An 18,320-nucleotide genomic window follows, 5' to 3' on the forward strand; every position below is an offset into this window, starting at 1 on the left:
TACATGAGGATGTTAAAAAACTTATGCAAAGGGGCGCCTGGGTGGCACAGTCGGTTAAGCGTCCGACTTCAGCCAGGTCACGATCTCGCGGTCCGGGAGTTCGAGCCCCGCATCAGGCTCTGGGCTGATGGCTCAGAGCCTGGAGCCTGTTTCCGATTCTGTGTCTCCCTCTCTCTCTGCTCCTCCCCCATTCATGCTCTGTCTCTCTCTGTCCCAAAAATAAATAAACGTTGAAAAAAAAATTAAAAAAAAAAACTTATGCAAACATCACCACGATTTACTTTCAGCATATTTTCATCACTTCAAAAAGAAACCCCATTCTCATTAGCAGTCAATCCTCACTCACCCTCCCCCCAGCCATTTCCCTCTCCTTTCCTGGCAAACACTAATCTACTTTCTGTCTTTACAGACTTGCCCATTCTAGACATTCTACAAAAATGGAATCTTACATTATGTGGCCTCTGGTCACTTTCACTTAGCATAATGTTTTTCAAGCTTCATCCATATTGTAGCATGGACCAGGACTTTATTTTTATTCATGACTGAATAAAATATAGCTTTTGTTTATCCTAATTCATCAGTTGATAGACACTGGAGTTCTTTCTATTTCTGGCTATTATAAATAATGTTTCTGTGAATATTCATACCTAAGTTTTTGTATGAACATAAATTTTCATTTATCATGGGTATATACCTAGGAGTGGAATTACGGATCATAGGCTAACTCTTCAATTTTGTAAGGAATTTATAAATGTCTTCCAAAGCAGGTGCACCATTTTGTAATGCCCCCCACAATGTAGGAGAGTTTCGATTCCTCCACATTATAATCCACCTTTTTTGACAATCATCATCTTAGTGAGTGTCAAGTGCTATTTCATTGTGGTTTTGATTTGCATATCCATAATGACTAATTATATTGAGCATATTTTCACGTGCCTGTTGGTCATTAGTTTATCTTCTTAGGAGAAATATGTAAACAAAATTTTGTCCATTTGCTAATTGGATTTTATATCTTTTTATTGTTGAGTTGTAAGAGTTCTTTAAATATTATAGATACAAGTCCCTTATCGATACATGGTTTATAATATTTTTCTCTTATCATGTGGGTTATCTGTCACTTTCTTTTTTTTTTGCATGTTTTTACTTATTTTTTAGTAATTTCTACACCTAACATGGGGCTCAAACCCATGACCTCCAGCACAAGAGTCGCATGCTCTTCTGATTAAGCCAGCCAGGCACACTTATTTTCACTTTTCTGACAGTGTTCTTTAATGGTTTCTGGAAGGGATCCAACTTCATTCTTTTGCATTTAGATAAGCAGCTGTCCCAGCACAATTTGTTGAAAAGTTTATTATTTCCCCTATCAAACTGTCTTGGTACCCTTGTCAAAAATCAATTGACCACAAATGTATGAGTTCATTTCTGGACTCCGAGTTATTTTCTATTGCTCTATATGTCTGTTATGCCATTACCACACTTCTTTAATTGTTATACCTTTGTCATAAGTTTTGAGATGAAAGACATTCTATGCTCATGGATTTCAAGTACAATATTGTTAAAATGTCTATACTCCCTAAACCAATCTACACATTTAATGCAATCGCTGTGAAAATACCAAAAACATTTTCCACAGAACTAGAACAAACAATCCAAAACTTTGTATGGACCCACAGAAGACCCTAAGTAGCCAAAGCAATCTTGAAAAAGAATAAAAAACCCGATTTCCAGACTTCAAGTTAGATTCCAAAGCTGAAGTAATCAAAATAGTATGGTACTGGCACAAAAACAGGTAGATAAATGGAACAGAATAGAAAACCCAGAAATACATCCACCATATATGTGTGGCTAAGTAATCTTTGACAAAGGAGGAAAGAATATACAATGAGAAAAAGACAGTTTCTTCAACTGCTTGTGTTAGGAAAACTGGACAGCTATGTGCAAAAGAATGAAACTGGGCCACTTTTTCATGCCATGCATAAAATAAACTCAAATGGATTAAAGGTCTAAATGTGAGATCTGAAACCATAAAAATCATAGAAGAAAGCACAGGTAGTAATTTTTCTCACATCAGCCACAGCAACATTTTTCTAGATATGTCTCCTGAGGCAAGGGAAATAAAAGCAAAAATAAACTGTTGGGACTACATCAAAATAAAAACCTTCCGCAAAGCAAACAATCAACAAAACTGAAAGACAACATATGGAATGGGAGAAGACATTTGCAAATGACACACCTGACAAAGGGTTAGTATCCAAAATATATAAAGAACTGATACATCTTAGCACACACACATACACACACATACACACACACACACACCAAATATTCCAATTAAAAATGGGCAGAATACATGAGCAGACATGTCTCCAAAGAAGACATACACATGGTCAACAGACACATGAAAAGATGCTCAACATCATTCATCATCAAGGAAATGCAAATCAAAACCACAATGGCATATCAATCACATCACACCTGTCAGAATGGCTACAATAAAAAACACAAAAACAAATGTTAGCAAGGATGTGGATGTAGAGAAATAGGAATCCTCCTGCACTGTTGGTAAGAATACAAACTGATAGAGCAACTGTGGAAGACAGTACGGAGGTTTCTCAAAAAATTAAAAATAGAACTACCCTATGATCCAATAATTGTACTCCTGGGTATTTACTGAAAGAATAGAAAAACACTAATTCAAAGGGATTTATATACCTCTCAGCATGTTTACAATAGCCAAATTATGGAAGCATTCTAAGTGTCCATTAATAACATAAATATATAAAGAAAATGTGTTGGGGCGTCTGAGTGACTCAGTTGGTTAAGCGCCCTACTCTTGATTTCTGCTCAGGTCATTATCTCACAGTTGTGGGATTCAGCCCCACGTCGGGCTTTATGCTGACAGCACAAGTCTGCTTGGGATTCTCTTTCTCTGCCTATCCCCACTCTCTCTTTTTCAAAATAAATAAATTAGTATTAAAAAAGAAGACATGAGTGTGAATGGAATATTATTCAGCATTAAAAAAGAAGAAATCTTGCCATTTGCAACAACATGGATGGAGCTACAGAGTATAATGCTAAGTGAAGTAAGTTAGTCAGAGAAAGACAAATACCATATGATTTCACTCATATGTGGAATTCAAGAAAAAAAAAACAAATGAGCAAAGGATAAAAGAGAGAGAGACAGAGAGAGAGAGAGAGAAACCAAGAAACAGACTGTTAACTATAGAAAACAAACTGATAGTTACCAGAGGGGAGGTAGGTTTGGGGACAAGAGAAATAAACGATTGGGATAAAGAGCAAGCACACTTATTATGATGAGTACTGAGTAATGTACAGAATTATTGAATCACTGTATTATTCACCTAAACTAATATAACACTGTTTGCAAACTGTACTGGAATTAAAATAAAAAAGTTAATTAAAAAATTACAGAGAAATATAAAGAAGATAAAAATCACTTGGAATCACCAGAAATTATAACATATTAAATCTTCTAGAATATGCCATTCTTTTTTACATAAATAAATAAATGAATAAATATTTCAAAGTAAAATAAGAGCATTTTCTAATTTTGTTTCTCATTTATTTCTTTTTTAATGTTTATTTGTTTATTTTAGGGGGAGGGACAGAGAGAAGGAGAGAAAGAATCCCAAGCAGGCTCTGCAAGGCTCACACTCATGAACCGTGAGATCATGACCTGAGCCAAAATCAACAGTTGGGCATTTAACCAATTTAGCCATCCAGGCACTGCTCATTTCTTTTTTTATTCATTGATTATTAATAATTTAAAAAATATTCTACCACATAATTGTGAATTTCCTAATTTTCTCTTTTATAATCATTTCTAATTTTATTTCATTATAATAAAATATACTTTATGTGGTTTTATTTTTTAAATATTTTTGAGACTTCTGGGGCTGGCTCGCATGAACTTCCAACTCTTAATTTTGGCTCAGGTCATAATCCCAGGGTTGTGGAATCAAGCCCTGTCTGCATTGGGCTCTGTTGCTGAGCATGAGCCTGCTTGAGATTCTCTCTCTCTCTCTCTCTCTCTCTCTCTCTCTCTCTCTCAAATAAAAAGTAAATTGTTTTGAGACTTCTTTTATGGCTTAACATGTGGTCTATACCAGAAAATGTTCAATGTACTTTGGGAAGAATGTGTAGTCCAGTGTTGTTATGTGAGGTGTGTATCTTAGGTCTAATTGGTTTCTATGTTATTTGCATCTTCTATTTTCTTCTTCAACTTCTGTTGAGTATTCATTACTACAAGTGAGTATTTATCTACAAATATTATTGTCAAACTGTTATCCTCTCTTTTGTCTTAAATTTTCCTTCATTTTAGAAGGATAACTTTGCTACATTTAGAATTCTTGATAATCTTTGTCTTCCAGCCCTTTGAATATTCCATAGAATTACTTTGGCCTCCTTGATATTTGGTGAGAATCATCTGTTGATCCTTTTTATGTGACGAGTTGTTTCTCTCTCGCTCCTTTCAAGATTTTATGTCTTTGGCTTTAGGCAGTTTGGCTACATATGTCAGGTATGGATCTCTGAGGTCTTCCTACTTGGAGTTTGTGGAACTTCCTTTAGATCCATATTAATGTTTTCAATCTGATTTCAGAATTTTATAGCTGCTATTTCTTTTTTCCTCTTTTTTTTTTTTAATTTTTTTTTTCAACGTTTATTTATTTTTGGGACAGAGAGAGACAGAGCACGAACGGGGGAGGGGCAGAGAGAGAGGGAGAGACAGAATCGGAAACAGGCTCCAGGCTCTGAGCCATCAGCCCAGAGCCTGACGCGGGGCTCGAACTCCCGGACCGCGAGATCGTGACCTGGCTGAAGTCGGACGCTTAACCGACTGCGCCACCCAGGCGCCCCTATAGCTGCTATTTCTTAAATATTCATTCTGTATTTGTCTCTCTCTTAGAACTCTTCTTATGGGTATGTCGATTAGCTTCATGCTTTATCCACAGCTCTCTAAGTCTTTTCATCTTTTTTCATTATTTTTTTTTCTCTTTTGCTCAGACTACTTTGAATGAACCTGTCTTCAACTTAACTGGTTCTTTCTTCTGTCAGTTCACATCCGAAATTGAGTATCTTAAGTGTATTTTTCATTTTATTTATTGTAATTTCCAACTTCAAAGTTTCTATTTTGTTCTCTCCCATAGTTCATATCTTCTATATCGCTCTTCTGTTTTTGGTGAGATATTGTTCTCACACATTCCTCTGATTCTTTAGAAATGGTTTTCTTTAGTTATTTGAACATATTTATTATTGATGACTTAATGTTCAAATCCTTGTGTTCTTAATGGAATTCAGCCAATTTTCCTGAATAAATACTCCTCAGACTGCTGCAAGCCTTTAATTTCTAGAGTTCTGAAAAGGTTGAATTTGACATTTTTTTTTAATTTTTTTTCCAACGTTTTTATTTATTTTTGGGACAGAGAGAGACAGAGCATGAACGGGGGAGGGGCAGAGAGAGAGGGAGACACAGAATCGGAAACAGGCTCCAGGCTCTGAGCCATCAGCCCAGAGCCTGACGCAAGGCTCGAACTCACGGACCGTGAGATCGTGACCTGGCTGAAGTCGGACGCTTAACCGACTGCGCCACCCAGGCGCCCCGTATTTGACATTTTTTTCTAGTGCTCTCGATGCTTAATGCAGATATAGATTTTCAAAAATCTAACTCTATGATTCTGAAAATGTGATTCCCTTTCTCTTTTGTTTCCTAACTTTAGTGAGCAAAATTGAAAGATCCTCCTAATTGAAAATACTGAAAATTAACTTTTCTCAAAATGTGGATAGTTTTAGAATATTTTATTACAGAGGTCAAAGTATTTATTTGTAAATACAGAAAATATGCCATTAATGAATTTATGTAGCTGCTGCTAACAAAGGGGAAGGGTGTGAGACTTTCTAAAAGTATAAACATTTCAGTATTCATTTCCCTTAGTTGAACTCCTCAATTATGTAAATATAAATATTTATTTGGGTATTTGACAAGTATTTGGGGTCTAGTTACTGCAAATAGGAAAAATTAACTTATTTCTTCTTTGTTTATAAAGAAGATTAATTCAAACCAATAAAATATACTCTACCCATTTTCTCCATAAATAGAAGAGGAAGGAAAAAAAAGAAAGAAAAGAAAAAAAGGAACCCTCACTCAATTCCAAATAATCAGTGATTTCAGGATAGCTTCCCCAAGTAGGAAACAGTTCAATAGAGGTCTCTTTTGAAATTTTCAATTAAATATTCAGAAGTAAATAGTTGTATTTAAATTTTAAAATTTCATTTTAAAATCAAGCTCTGGGACATCTTTAGAAGTAAAATAGAATAAAGTTGCTTTCCTTTTACCTAAGGAGATACATATGAAATGATCTGTGTGGCTTCATCAATCAAAGGATAAGGTCTCTTAAAAATTTCTTGAAGTTGTTCCTATGGTTACCATTTCCTATTAATATAGAGTCAATACTTTACATTTAAGGTTATGCAGTACTTAAACAGTCTCCCATAATGAATATAAAGTTATAAATATAAGGTAATAGAGTATTTAATAAATGTTTAATCAAAGGTTTTATAATGTCTTATGTTGAATTTAAAGGATACCATATGTTAAAAACTGAGAACAAACTGAGGGTTGATGGGGGGTGGGAGGGAGGGGAGGGTGGGTGATGGGTATTGAGGAGGGCACCTTTTGGGATGAGCACTGGGTGTTGTATGGAAACCAATTTGTCAATAAATTTCATATATATAAAAAAAATAAATAAATAAACACTTTAAAAAAAATAAAAATAAAGGATACCATATGTGTTACAAGTGATGAAAACAAAGATTTTACCTCCTATGATCAATTATATATTTTTTTTCCTTTAAAAAATGTTCACTCATCTCATTTATAGCAATACAAACTTATCACTTCTCAGCCTTTTGGCTAAGATCAAGTGTAGTATAGCAAAACAAATTCATAGCTGAATTTTCCATGTTTACTCTGATTCAGATTTTTTCAGTTATAAAGCAATAATTACCTAATAATATAGAAAATATGATAGTTATTAATAATTTTCTGTATTAAAGATACAACTCCTCTCTCCTTGCTTATTTTTTACCTTAATTAATCTCCTTTTATTTCATCAGAGTTTTGCTTGATTCTACAAGCATTTTCCTCTCCAAACTGTATCCCGCTGTAGTTTGTAAATGGCAATGATTGTTGACACTTCTTTTAGATCATTTAGGAAAAGATGGATCCTGAGTACTATCTTTTTGCTAGTTTACAATATAATAATTCCTTTATTGATGACACATTCCATAGAATATTAGAAGACTTGCTTAGAACATTTTCTTAAGACTTCTATAGACATGAACAAAAATAAATCTGAACTCATAACTCATGAGACATGCATACAGAAATGAAAAACTAAATACATGAGATTTAATTTTAAAATCAATGTGGCCCATGTGTTATATGTAAGTTACGAATCAGTAAATTCTACTCCTGAAACCAATATTGTACTCTGCTAATTAACTAGAATTGAAAAAAAACTTATAAAAACAAAATCAATGTGGCTAGATAGTAAACTATAGCTGATAGATAGCAATGCCTTACTACGGTTTCTAAGCCTTTTGTCACAAAAATGAAGACTTTCTTCTGTCTTTGAGAATGAATCCAAACATACATAGTAAGTCATATCCATGGTATGTAGTGAACACATCAAAAATTTATTGAAGGTGAATTCTGATACTGTATTAAATACGGGGTGAATTTCATCCCTCAAACTAGGTATGACCACTTCCTTGATTTATAACACACTGTTCTCACAAGAGTGTACAGCTCAGCACCTAGTTTGTCTTTTTCACTGCAGTTCCACTTTGGTATGAAGATTTAAGAGCTTTTCCCCCTACCTTTATAAAACTCTTAAATCTTCCTTTTCATTATTCTTTAGCACTTTGAAGTTTAACAGATTTTACCTCTTATTATCTCCTTTTCCTAGACTCTCCTCAGCATTTATTCACCGTGTACTGCATTTGCTAACTCTTATCCTTGGTTCTCAGAGTGCTCAAGATCTTTCAGTTTTGATTATACTGTCTTTCAAATTCCTCATCACGGAAGGTAATTTCTCTTGAAGCTTGTTACTCTCCCACCACACCAACAAAAAGGAGAAAATGGTCTTCCCTTAAAAGAAAACTTACATCTCGGTACTCTGTGATATGTCACACAAAGCATCATAATTCTTTCAGAGAAATATTTGTGAACTAACTATAATTTGTCTAAAAGAGAATGTTTGTATTCATAAGATTTATTTATTATTGTATTTATTATTTCAGAGGCCAACCAAACTGAACAAAAAGGGAACACTTACACTATTTAAAGTATGTAGATAGATAGAATATTATTTTTGGTACTATTCTATCTTCTTTCTTTAAGAAAATGTACTTTAATAGAATCCTGTAAACTAGAGGTAGACAAAAATTATTATTTAAAAGGCTAAATAAGAAGTACTTTATGATTTTCCACTCATATGGTGTCTTCTGCAACTGGAAAACTCTGTTATTGCATTTGTGATGGACAATAAATAAATGAATGGACAGGGCTGTGTTTCAGTAAAACTTTATTTATGAACATAAAAGCTTCAAAGTCATAATTTTCACATTGTGACGTATCATTCCTCTTTTGAAGCTTTAAAACCATTTAAAAATGTAAAAAACATAGTTATCTCATGGACCATATAAAAACAGCAGGCCAGATTTGATCCATGGGCCATGTTTGCTGACCCTGTTGTACACTATTGCATTGAATTTTATTTCTTTAGTAGCCTTTGACATACACCATACAGAACACTATCTAGAGAAAAAAGAACACATTTATGATCCACTAGGAATACAAAACTTTTTACCAAATTTTGCTTTCCTTTTTAAATTTTTATTTATTTATTTTTATTTGTTTTAATGTTTATTTACTTTTGAGAGAGAGAGACAGAGAATGAAGTAGGAGGAGCAGAGGGAGAGGGGAACACAGAATACAAAGTAGGCTCCAGGCTTTGAGCCGTTGGCACAAGCCCAACGTGGGTTCTGAACCCACTAACCATGAGATCATGACCTGAGCTGTAGTTGGATGCTTAACCGACTGAGCCACCCAGGTGCCCATAATTTAAAAAATTTTTAAAGTCTCATTTTTGAAATTAATGTATATTGCATTTCTCTAAGTAGTCAAAAAAGAAGTTCGTATTTTAAGCTATTATCAAAATATAAATTTCATCATGCTCTAAAATTTTTCAGTTCATCTTAATAATTGGGGTACAGATGCAATTAGGTTTTGTTTGATTTGCTAATTGGTGTGCCCTGTGTGCTTCCTGAACACATTCATTGTCAGAACATATGACATACATGTACTGTAACTGTCATCAAGTCTAAGGATAAAATTTTTGACTAAAATTATGATTTTGACATTGAAAAACATTTCCTTTGGGAAAAGGTATGAAAGAGCAAGCAAACATTGAAAAGTAATTACTTTTTTCAACCTCTCCTCAAATAAATCAATAGGATCAACTACAACAAAAACAACAATGACAACAACAAACACCAATGCTATTTACACACCACAAACAAGTAATTATGGATACACTGCTATTCATTGCTATATGAAATTTATTAATTCTTGAAAACTTTCTAGGATCTTCCCAACTTCTAGTTTTAATCAGATGTTTATAGATAGATTTTGTGTTGCTGCAGACAGAGCATAAATTAGAAAATGTTTTTTGTTTACTCATGCATACAAATGTTCAGGGAATTTCTGATTTTTAACTCAGGAATTGGTGATATCTGATTCCTAAAGCTCATGTCTGCCAAGCCCTATCTTTATCTCTTTTGAGACTTCATTACATCAATCCTTGGTGTTTTTTTTAGCGATTCCTCTTACTTTCTTATCTAACTTTACTATTTCATTCCTTTACAACAGGGCCCACAATTTACTTATATTAAAACTAAAATTTTCACAGTTACTTTGGAGCTATATAGAAGTAAATTTGTCTGAATTCAACTTATGAATACAGAAAACTCATGATTGGTATATTCTTTAGGTCAGGAATTACATGGGAATTTTTAAATTGAAATTTTGAGATGCTCCAACCCTAAGACTTTATAAATGACACAGCCAAGGCCCAGTTTCTTCAATGGCTTGTTCTGGAATTCAGACACCAAATACACAGAACGGATATCAAGACCCCACGTAAACGGAGGATGGCTCATGCCCAGAGAAGCTCAGCTCTGAGAAACAAGGTGACCTACTTATCACTAGGCTCAGAATAAATAGCGTTAATATCCTGAGGCACAATATGCCTTCAGGACACTGAAGAGGTCCAGAGTACGGAGTAGGGCTGAGCCTACAGATGTGCTTGTTATGCATTGTGACCTCCCCAACCACTTTCTCCTTTTCCCTGCCATACACTATGCCCTGGGAAACGGACCTCTATACATGGCATCACCTGGATCCCATTCCCTACAGCTTCAAATAAATTAGGCCAATGGGAGGCACAAGAGATCACAGTGAGGGAGAGAGAGGACAGGGTAGGTATTCCTCAGACCCCTCTCACCCAGGAAGCAGTTTTGGCAGCCAGTGTGTTCTACCTACAGCCACAACTCCTGTCCAGCAGTCCCTCTCCATGACCATCCTCTATGTTCCTTGCTGTGGACCTTCAAGTCTCTTGTGTAAGAGCATTTTTTCTATGGATAGTACCTGGTGCCTCACCACCATCCTGAGTTCAGAGCCATAACCCTGCCCACACCTTTACAAAGGGTACCTGAATTTACCTCTATTTAACTCTAGGAATAATTCATTCCCTCGAGTATGTCATCTGCTTCCTCCCAAGTTTTGACTGATACAAATAACAAGCATTTAGATGTGTCAGCGTTAAAATGCTTTCAGGTATCCAAAGTCATTCAGACCCTGTTATTATCCAATATTCATGTGATCCGTGCCTTCCTTGAACAAAAAGATGAATATTATTTAGACAATTCATCATTTTTTTTTTACCTCTGGAAAACTTAAATAAATAAAGCAACTCAATTGCATTCATGCACCTCACTTCAATTCCTCTCCTCTCAACTCTCAAGCTTGTTTCACTAGAAACCAGAATTATATTAGAGTTCCCTGACAGCCAGAGACTCAAGATGGTGAAGTATGGAGAATCCAATCCAATTCTCTAAAAGAGACAATTAGGAATTAAATATCACTGTGAATCTTATGAAAATGTTATTGATTATCTTTCCAACAGGCTTCCCAAAGAGCAAGCTTTCTTTAGCCTTGACAGTCACTAACTGAAAGCCATAAAACCCAAAGCAATCTACAAGATAAGAAAGGGAGTCGAAAATAATAATAAGTATTGTTGTAAGTATACGCTTATACTTGTTATTATTATTAGCTAACACTCACTGAAGAGTACAATGTGCTAGGAGATATTTTACATGAATGAACTTAGTGAATCCTCACAGCCACTCTATGATGTAATTATTAGTCATCTCCATTATATAGATAAGGAAATTGAAGCACAGAGATATCAAGTAACTTGCCCAAAGTCACAATCTAGTATAAAAAAGAAAGCTGGCATATCTATGTCTCAGTTTTTTCCTAATGATAAACAGAAAATATTCACTGAACTTTGAATAATTTAAAATTTTTGTCAAAGTCAGCATTGCTTCTTTTTACTGTTACTGAAACCAGCATAGCTAATGCTATAATGGAGGCTCTATTATAGAAGGATGGGTCAGGTGGAAGATTTGTGATAAAAGACCACATAAATTGACAGAATTAGGACAATCAAGACAGAGGCAGACAGTAGGTAATAGTCAGAGACCCAAAAAGGCAGTATGTAATCAGCCGCAGAGAAGTCTGACAGTCCATAGGAGGAGCCCACCCATAAGCGCTGAGGGGGAAATACTGGGGCTCCAGGACCGGCTCCCCACCATGAGACAGAGACCCAGTCTCAAGGGAACTAGATCAAGGCCTGTAACAAAGGCATAAAGAGGTATGGTTAAAGCTCTGCTTAAAAGGCTGTTCTGAAGATCAAGGGAATTATTGCATATGGGAGCTAGTTGCACCAAAAATCACTTTAGTAAAAAACACCCAATTTTTACCTAATTACTGGCAAGCCTGCAGTATACGCTATGATTTATTATGTTTTCTAGGCTCTCAGGCAACTGTAATATGCAAAAATATGATGTGTGCACTTTTAAGAAATATCTCTAAGAACAGCTGGTGTGCATCCTTTACCCTCTTCTTTCCTGACTCCCTCTTTCTTGCTGGCTAGAATATTTGAACATGGGTGTAACAGTTGGAGCTTAAGCAGCTCCCTTGGACCATGGTTAAAAGAATTATGCTGAAGATGATGGAGCAGTACAAGGAGCCAGTGTCCCTGACAACTTCGTGGTGAATGTATCAGCTCTAAAATGCTTCTCTTACATGAAAGAGAACTGTATTTAGGTTACCGTTATTTTGCCTTTCCCATTACTCATAGTTTAAATTAATCCTAACTGGCATAATGCACAAAGCACCTAACATATTTACACTGCCCATAATTAGCCACATTAATGTTAGCTCTTATTACTTTTGCTGTTGTTAGGGCCGAGGTAAAAGAATTAAAACTCAGTTTTGGTGGCCAGGTATGCAGGTCAGCAGGATGAGAAAAACTTCAGAATGCTGAGAAACTCATCAAGCTACTTAAATAGACTAACTTGGGACTATAATGTTAATCTTCACTCCTCCTTAAGTTTCTAAAACTAAATATTTTTATAGTGTCCCAAATGCTGTCAAAGTGGCTTCAGCCAGTCAGAGAGTACCTGGATAGTATATTTGACATATACCATAAGTAAGATTTCTCAACCATCTGTTTGAAAGCCAGAGTCTTATCTGTGTTTCAGACCATGGAATAAAATGGACATACAGACTTGGGGTATGCCCAGGAGAGGGGAGGGGAAGGAAGAAACTATTCTCCCTTCACAGTTTTGTGCAATGATGCAAAAAAAGCAAGTAGTGTTTAAAGCTGCTGGCTTCCAAACAATCATTTGCTTATTTTCCCATTTCAGTAAAGAACTTAAAAGTACATATAAAAAAAAGTTCCTTTCCCTGAGTCTCCAGAAGGTATATCAGCCTGCCAGATATGTCTGTGAAGGGAGAACAGACAAAAATAATCTGAACATTAAATAAATTTAAATGTTCGTTTTCCCTTTAGTTCTTTCAGTCATTTAAAAGAAAAAAACATGCCATTTTGTGGAAAGTGGTTTTAAAAATGTAAGTGTCAGACAATATATTAAGTTTAATTTTAGGGTGAGAGCAAAATAATATGCTTTTACATTTTATTCAAAAGAATAATAAAATTAAGTATAATATAAAGTCTAGGGGAAAACAAAGCAAGAAAATTAAAACACACACACACACACACACACACACACACACACACACACACCTGCCAGAGGGCATTCTTAAAAATCTTAAGAGTTATCTATAAGGTTGTACGTTTATCTTTAGAGGTAATAACATCAAATTCCACTGAAATTCAGCTTTTTCAGTAATATTAAAATCCTTTGTCAAAAAGTAATACATGGAAGGAAATAATAAAGATCAGAGTGGAAATAAATGGAACAAAACTAAAAAGACAATAGAAAAGGACAGTGAAACTAAAAGTTGGTTCTTTAAAAAGATAAACCAACCATTAGCTAGACTAAGAAAAAAGAGAAAACTCAAATAAATAAAATCAGAAATGAAAGACAAGAAAGTAAAAGTGATATCAAAGAAATACAAAGGGTCATTAGAGCCTGCTATGAACAATTATATACCAAAAAATTGGAAAACTTAGAGATAATGGATAAATTCTTAGAAAATTAATCTTCCAAGTCTGAAATGTGAAAAAAAAAAGATGATCTAAATAGACTGATTACAAGTCAGGATATTAAATCAGTAATCAAAACAAACAAAACAAACAAAACAAAAACAACAGCAAATGCTCCCCCCTCCCATCAAACAAAATTCCAGGACCAATGATCTCTCTAGTGAATTCTACCAAACACTGAAAGAATATTTAATACCGATTCTTCTCAAACTCTTCCAAAAAGTTGAAGAGGAAGAGATACTCCTAAACTCATTTTACAAGGCCAGTATTATCCTGACAAAACCAGACAAGGACACCACACACAAAAAAACACAAAAAACAAAAACAAACAAACAAACAAACAAAAAACAGAGAGAAAGAGAGAGCGAAAAGAACAGAAAAGAAAAGAAAAGGGAAAAGAAAAGAAAGAAAAAGAAATAGAAAAAGAAAATCACAAGCCAATATCTTTGGTAAACACAGATGCAAAAATTCTCAACAAAATTTTAGCAAAACAAATTCAACAATACATTAAATAGGTCCATACACCATATTAAGTAGGATTTACTCTAGGGATGCACAGACAGTTCAACATCCACAAATCAATTAATGCACTACATCAACAAAATAAAAAATAAAAATTATATGATATTAACAGACACAGAAAAATCATGACAAAATTCAACATCCATGTATGATAAAACTCTCAACAAAATGGCTATAGATAGAACATACCTCAACATAATAAAAGTCATGTATAACAAGCCCACAGCTAATACCATACTCAATGGTGAAAAGCTGAAAACTTTACCTTTAAGATCACAAAAAAGACAAGAATGTCCACTCTCACCACTTTTGTTCAACATAGTATTAGAAGTCCTAGCCAGAGCAATTAGGCAGGAAAAAGAAGTAAAAGCCATCAAATTGGAAAGGGAGAAGTAAAACTATCACTATTTGTGGACAACATGATTTTATATATAGAACATTCTAAAGACCACCAAAAAAACTGTTTAAACTAATAAATTCAATAAGGTGGCAGGGTATAAAATCAATATACAAACATCTGTTGCATTTTTATACACTAACAATGAATATCAGAAAGAAAAATTAATAAAATAATCTCATTTACAATGCATGAAAATAATAAAATAGTAATAAATTTAACCAAGCAGGTTGGTTACATTGAAAACTGTGCAACACTGATGAAATAAATTGAAGACAAATAAATGGAAGATATTCTATGCAATGCAATCCCTATCAAAATTCTAATGGCATTTTTCATAGAAATAAAACAAATGATCTCAAAATTTGTATGGAACCACAAAAGATCCTGGATAGCCAAAGAAATCTTGAGGGAAAACAAACAAACAAACAAACAAACAAACAAAAAACAAAAAAACGAAGTTGGAGGCATCAGGCTCACAGATTTCAAACGATATCACAAAGCTATAGTAATCAATCAATATGGTACTGGCAAAAAAACTGACACATAGATAAATGGAACAGAATAGAGAGTCCAGATATGAACCCAAGCATATGTGATGAATTAATTTACGACAAAAGAGGCAAGAATATACAATGAAGAAAGATGGTCTCTTCAATAAATGGTGTTGGGAAACCTGGACAGCCACATGAAAGAAAAAAAAAATGGAACTAGACCCCTATCTTAACTATACACAAAAAATAACTCAAAATGGATTAAAGATTTACATGTAACACTATATAATTCCTAGAAGAAAATATAGGGAGTAAGCTTCTTAATAATGAATTCTTAGCAATGAGTTTTGGACTTGAAACCAAAAGCAAAGGGAACAAAAGCAAAAATAAACAAGTGGGGCAACATCAAACTAAAAAGCTTCTGATCACTGAAGAAAACTATCAGCAAAATCAAAGGGCAACTATAGAATGGGAGAAGATATTTGCAAAACACATATCAGATAAAGGGTTAATACCCATAATAAATAAGGAATTCAAACAACCCAAAAGCAAAACTCAAATTAAACAAGACAAACAAACATAACAAAGAAACCAATTAAAAAACAGGCAAAGGATCTAAATAGACATTTTCCCAAAGAAGAATGCAAATGGCCAACAAGCATACAAAAAGATATTCAACATCACTAATCATCAGGGAAATGCAAATTAAAACCACAATGAGATAAATCACCTCATACCCGTGAAGATAACTACTATCAAGGAGACAAGAGATAAACGCTGGCGAAGATGTGGAGGAAAGGGAACCATTACACACTGTTGATGAGAGTAGGATGAGTATAGCCACTAAGGAAAACACAGTGGAGGCTCCTCAAGAAATTACAAATAGAAATACCATATGATTCAGCAATCCCACTTTTGGGTACATATCTAAAGGAAATGAAACCATTATCTCCAGGGGATATCTGTACTCTCACATTCACTGCAGCATTATTCACAATCGCCAAGGTACAGACACAAGTGAAGTGTCTATCAGTGGAAAAATGGATCAACAAAATATGGTACATATATACAATGGAATATTATTTAGCCTTAAGTAAGAAGTCATGTCATCTGCAACAACATGGATGGACTTTGCATTATGCTAAATGAAATAACTCAGAGAAAGACAAATGTTGTGTGGTATCACTTACACATGGAATCTTTAAAATAAAAAAATCAAACTCATAGACACGAAGGAGAAAAGTGGTTGTCAGGAGCTGGGGATAGGGGAAATAAGAAGATGTTGGTAAAAGGTTACAAACTTTTAGCTATAAGATGAATAAATTCTGATGATCTAACATAAAATGTGGTAACTGTAATTGATAACACTATATTGTATGATTGAAATTTGCTAAGAGACTAGAACTTAAATGTTCTCACCAAAGGGGGAAAACAAGATAAATATGTGAGTTGAGAGATGTGTTCATTATAACTCAATGAGAGGAATCTTTTGACATTGTTTATCAAATCACTTTGTTGTACGTCTTAAATATATTACAACTTTATTTGTCAATATACCTAAAAAAGTTGAAAACATGCATAGTTTAACCAAAAATGTACAACACCTGTATTAAAAAAATCTGTAAAATATTAGCTCAGAACACGAGTTGGATTAAATAAATGGACAAAAATACAAAAAAGTCTTTAATCTATATTTTCTATTGTTTTTGTGTCTTTTGTTGAACCCAGACTAATATAGAGAGAAATTTATTTTCTAGAACTCAGAGAATTCATGCCAGCCAAGAAAATTAAGCCAATTTAAAATGCTAATTAACCCACCATTTAAATATTAAAAAGCAATTTTGGGGGGCACTTATCCACCTAAGAACATCTTTTTTTTAACCTCTTTTTTTATCTTAGTGTGTTCCCTAGGACACACTGACCTTTACATATTGACTTTTCATTCCTACAGCACACCTCAACCAAGCTAGTCTCCTCTACTGCACTCTGCACTAGGCCTTGGGGTGTACAGGTGAGTAAAGCATGGTGTTGGTTAAACAGAAGCCACAGGCTAGTGCAAGCAAACAGAAATTTAGACAGGTAAATTTTAATTCAGCAGAGTGGTAGAAAAGAAATCATTTAAAAAGGGTCATGGAAGAACACAGAAGCCACTGGGGAGTCAGGGAAGCTTCACAGAGAACTCTCTTCTGTATCTTTGATGAAGTTCATGGCTATCTCCACAAACAGTACTAATCTTCAACACAGCAGCCACACTGCCTGGTGTCTACCAAAGCTCTTATGCCTCTTTGGTAAGCTCAGCTAAACATCCTAAGTTTTATCCTATACCATTAAATCTTGATGCTTGTCCTTTTAAATCCTTGGAGGATTTTAATTCATGGACAAACTTCTTTATGCAAATATTACTCTTGGGAAAATTCTCTTTATGCTTGTTGGAAAATAAGCAATGTGTTTTGCTCTCCCCTGATTCTTGCATGTCAGGCATCAAACATGGGTGGCAGATTTCTGATTTAACAAATAGTTCTTAACAAACAGCATCAGCTTTTGCTGCAGTTATGTGAGTTACATATTCATCACACATCTCCAAAATACTTCACTGCTTAGTAAAACACTCTGAGGTATAGTACATGAAAAGCACTATATAATCCCCAGCAGAGTGCAGAATGAACAATCTCTTATTTAAAGATTAATGATTCTTTTAGCTGCACAACTGACTTATGGAACTATTTTTTAAGTATGGAGCTATGAATGAGATGCTCATATTTAAGAGACAGAAAAGGTTAAGCCTCCGTTTCCTGCTCAGTAGCTATTTACTTGCATTGTGTAGGGCTTGGAACATGAATTCTAATGAGAACAAATTCACATCTGCTCAAATCTCAATTATCTGAATGTGGCTTATCCACTGTGCTAAGTATCTATAGATGCATGAAATTTAAACTAGTTTCTTCCTGCCATCCTACATGCTTCTCCGCTACCTCTGTCCTACCAGCAGCTGCTGTATTTAAAATATTGTTTTAATTTTTTCAAAAAAAC

General features: G+C 34.5%; 1 protein-coding gene and 1 pseudogene across 2 annotated transcripts in view; one reads left to right on the forward strand and one right to left on the reverse strand.

Annotated features, from left to right (window-relative positions):
- The window catches only part of MAGI2 (membrane associated guanylate kinase, WW and PDZ domain containing 2), a 1,354,570-nt gene that overhangs the window by 1,011,882 nt on the left and 324,368 nt on the right, over nt 1-18,320 (reverse strand). The gene's annotated exons all lie outside the window — the stretch shown is intronic.
- On the forward strand, nt 6,912-7,030 carry LOC124525280 (uncharacterized; annotated as a pseudogene).

Source organism: Lynx rufus, unplaced genomic scaffold (assembly GCF_022079265.1).
Source record: "Lynx rufus isolate CCGP_SWC_20201006 ecotype Redwood Valley unplaced genomic scaffold, mLynRuf1.p SCAF_4, whole genome shotgun sequence".
Lineage (NCBI taxonomy): Eukaryota > Metazoa > Chordata > Mammalia > Carnivora > Felidae > Lynx > Lynx rufus.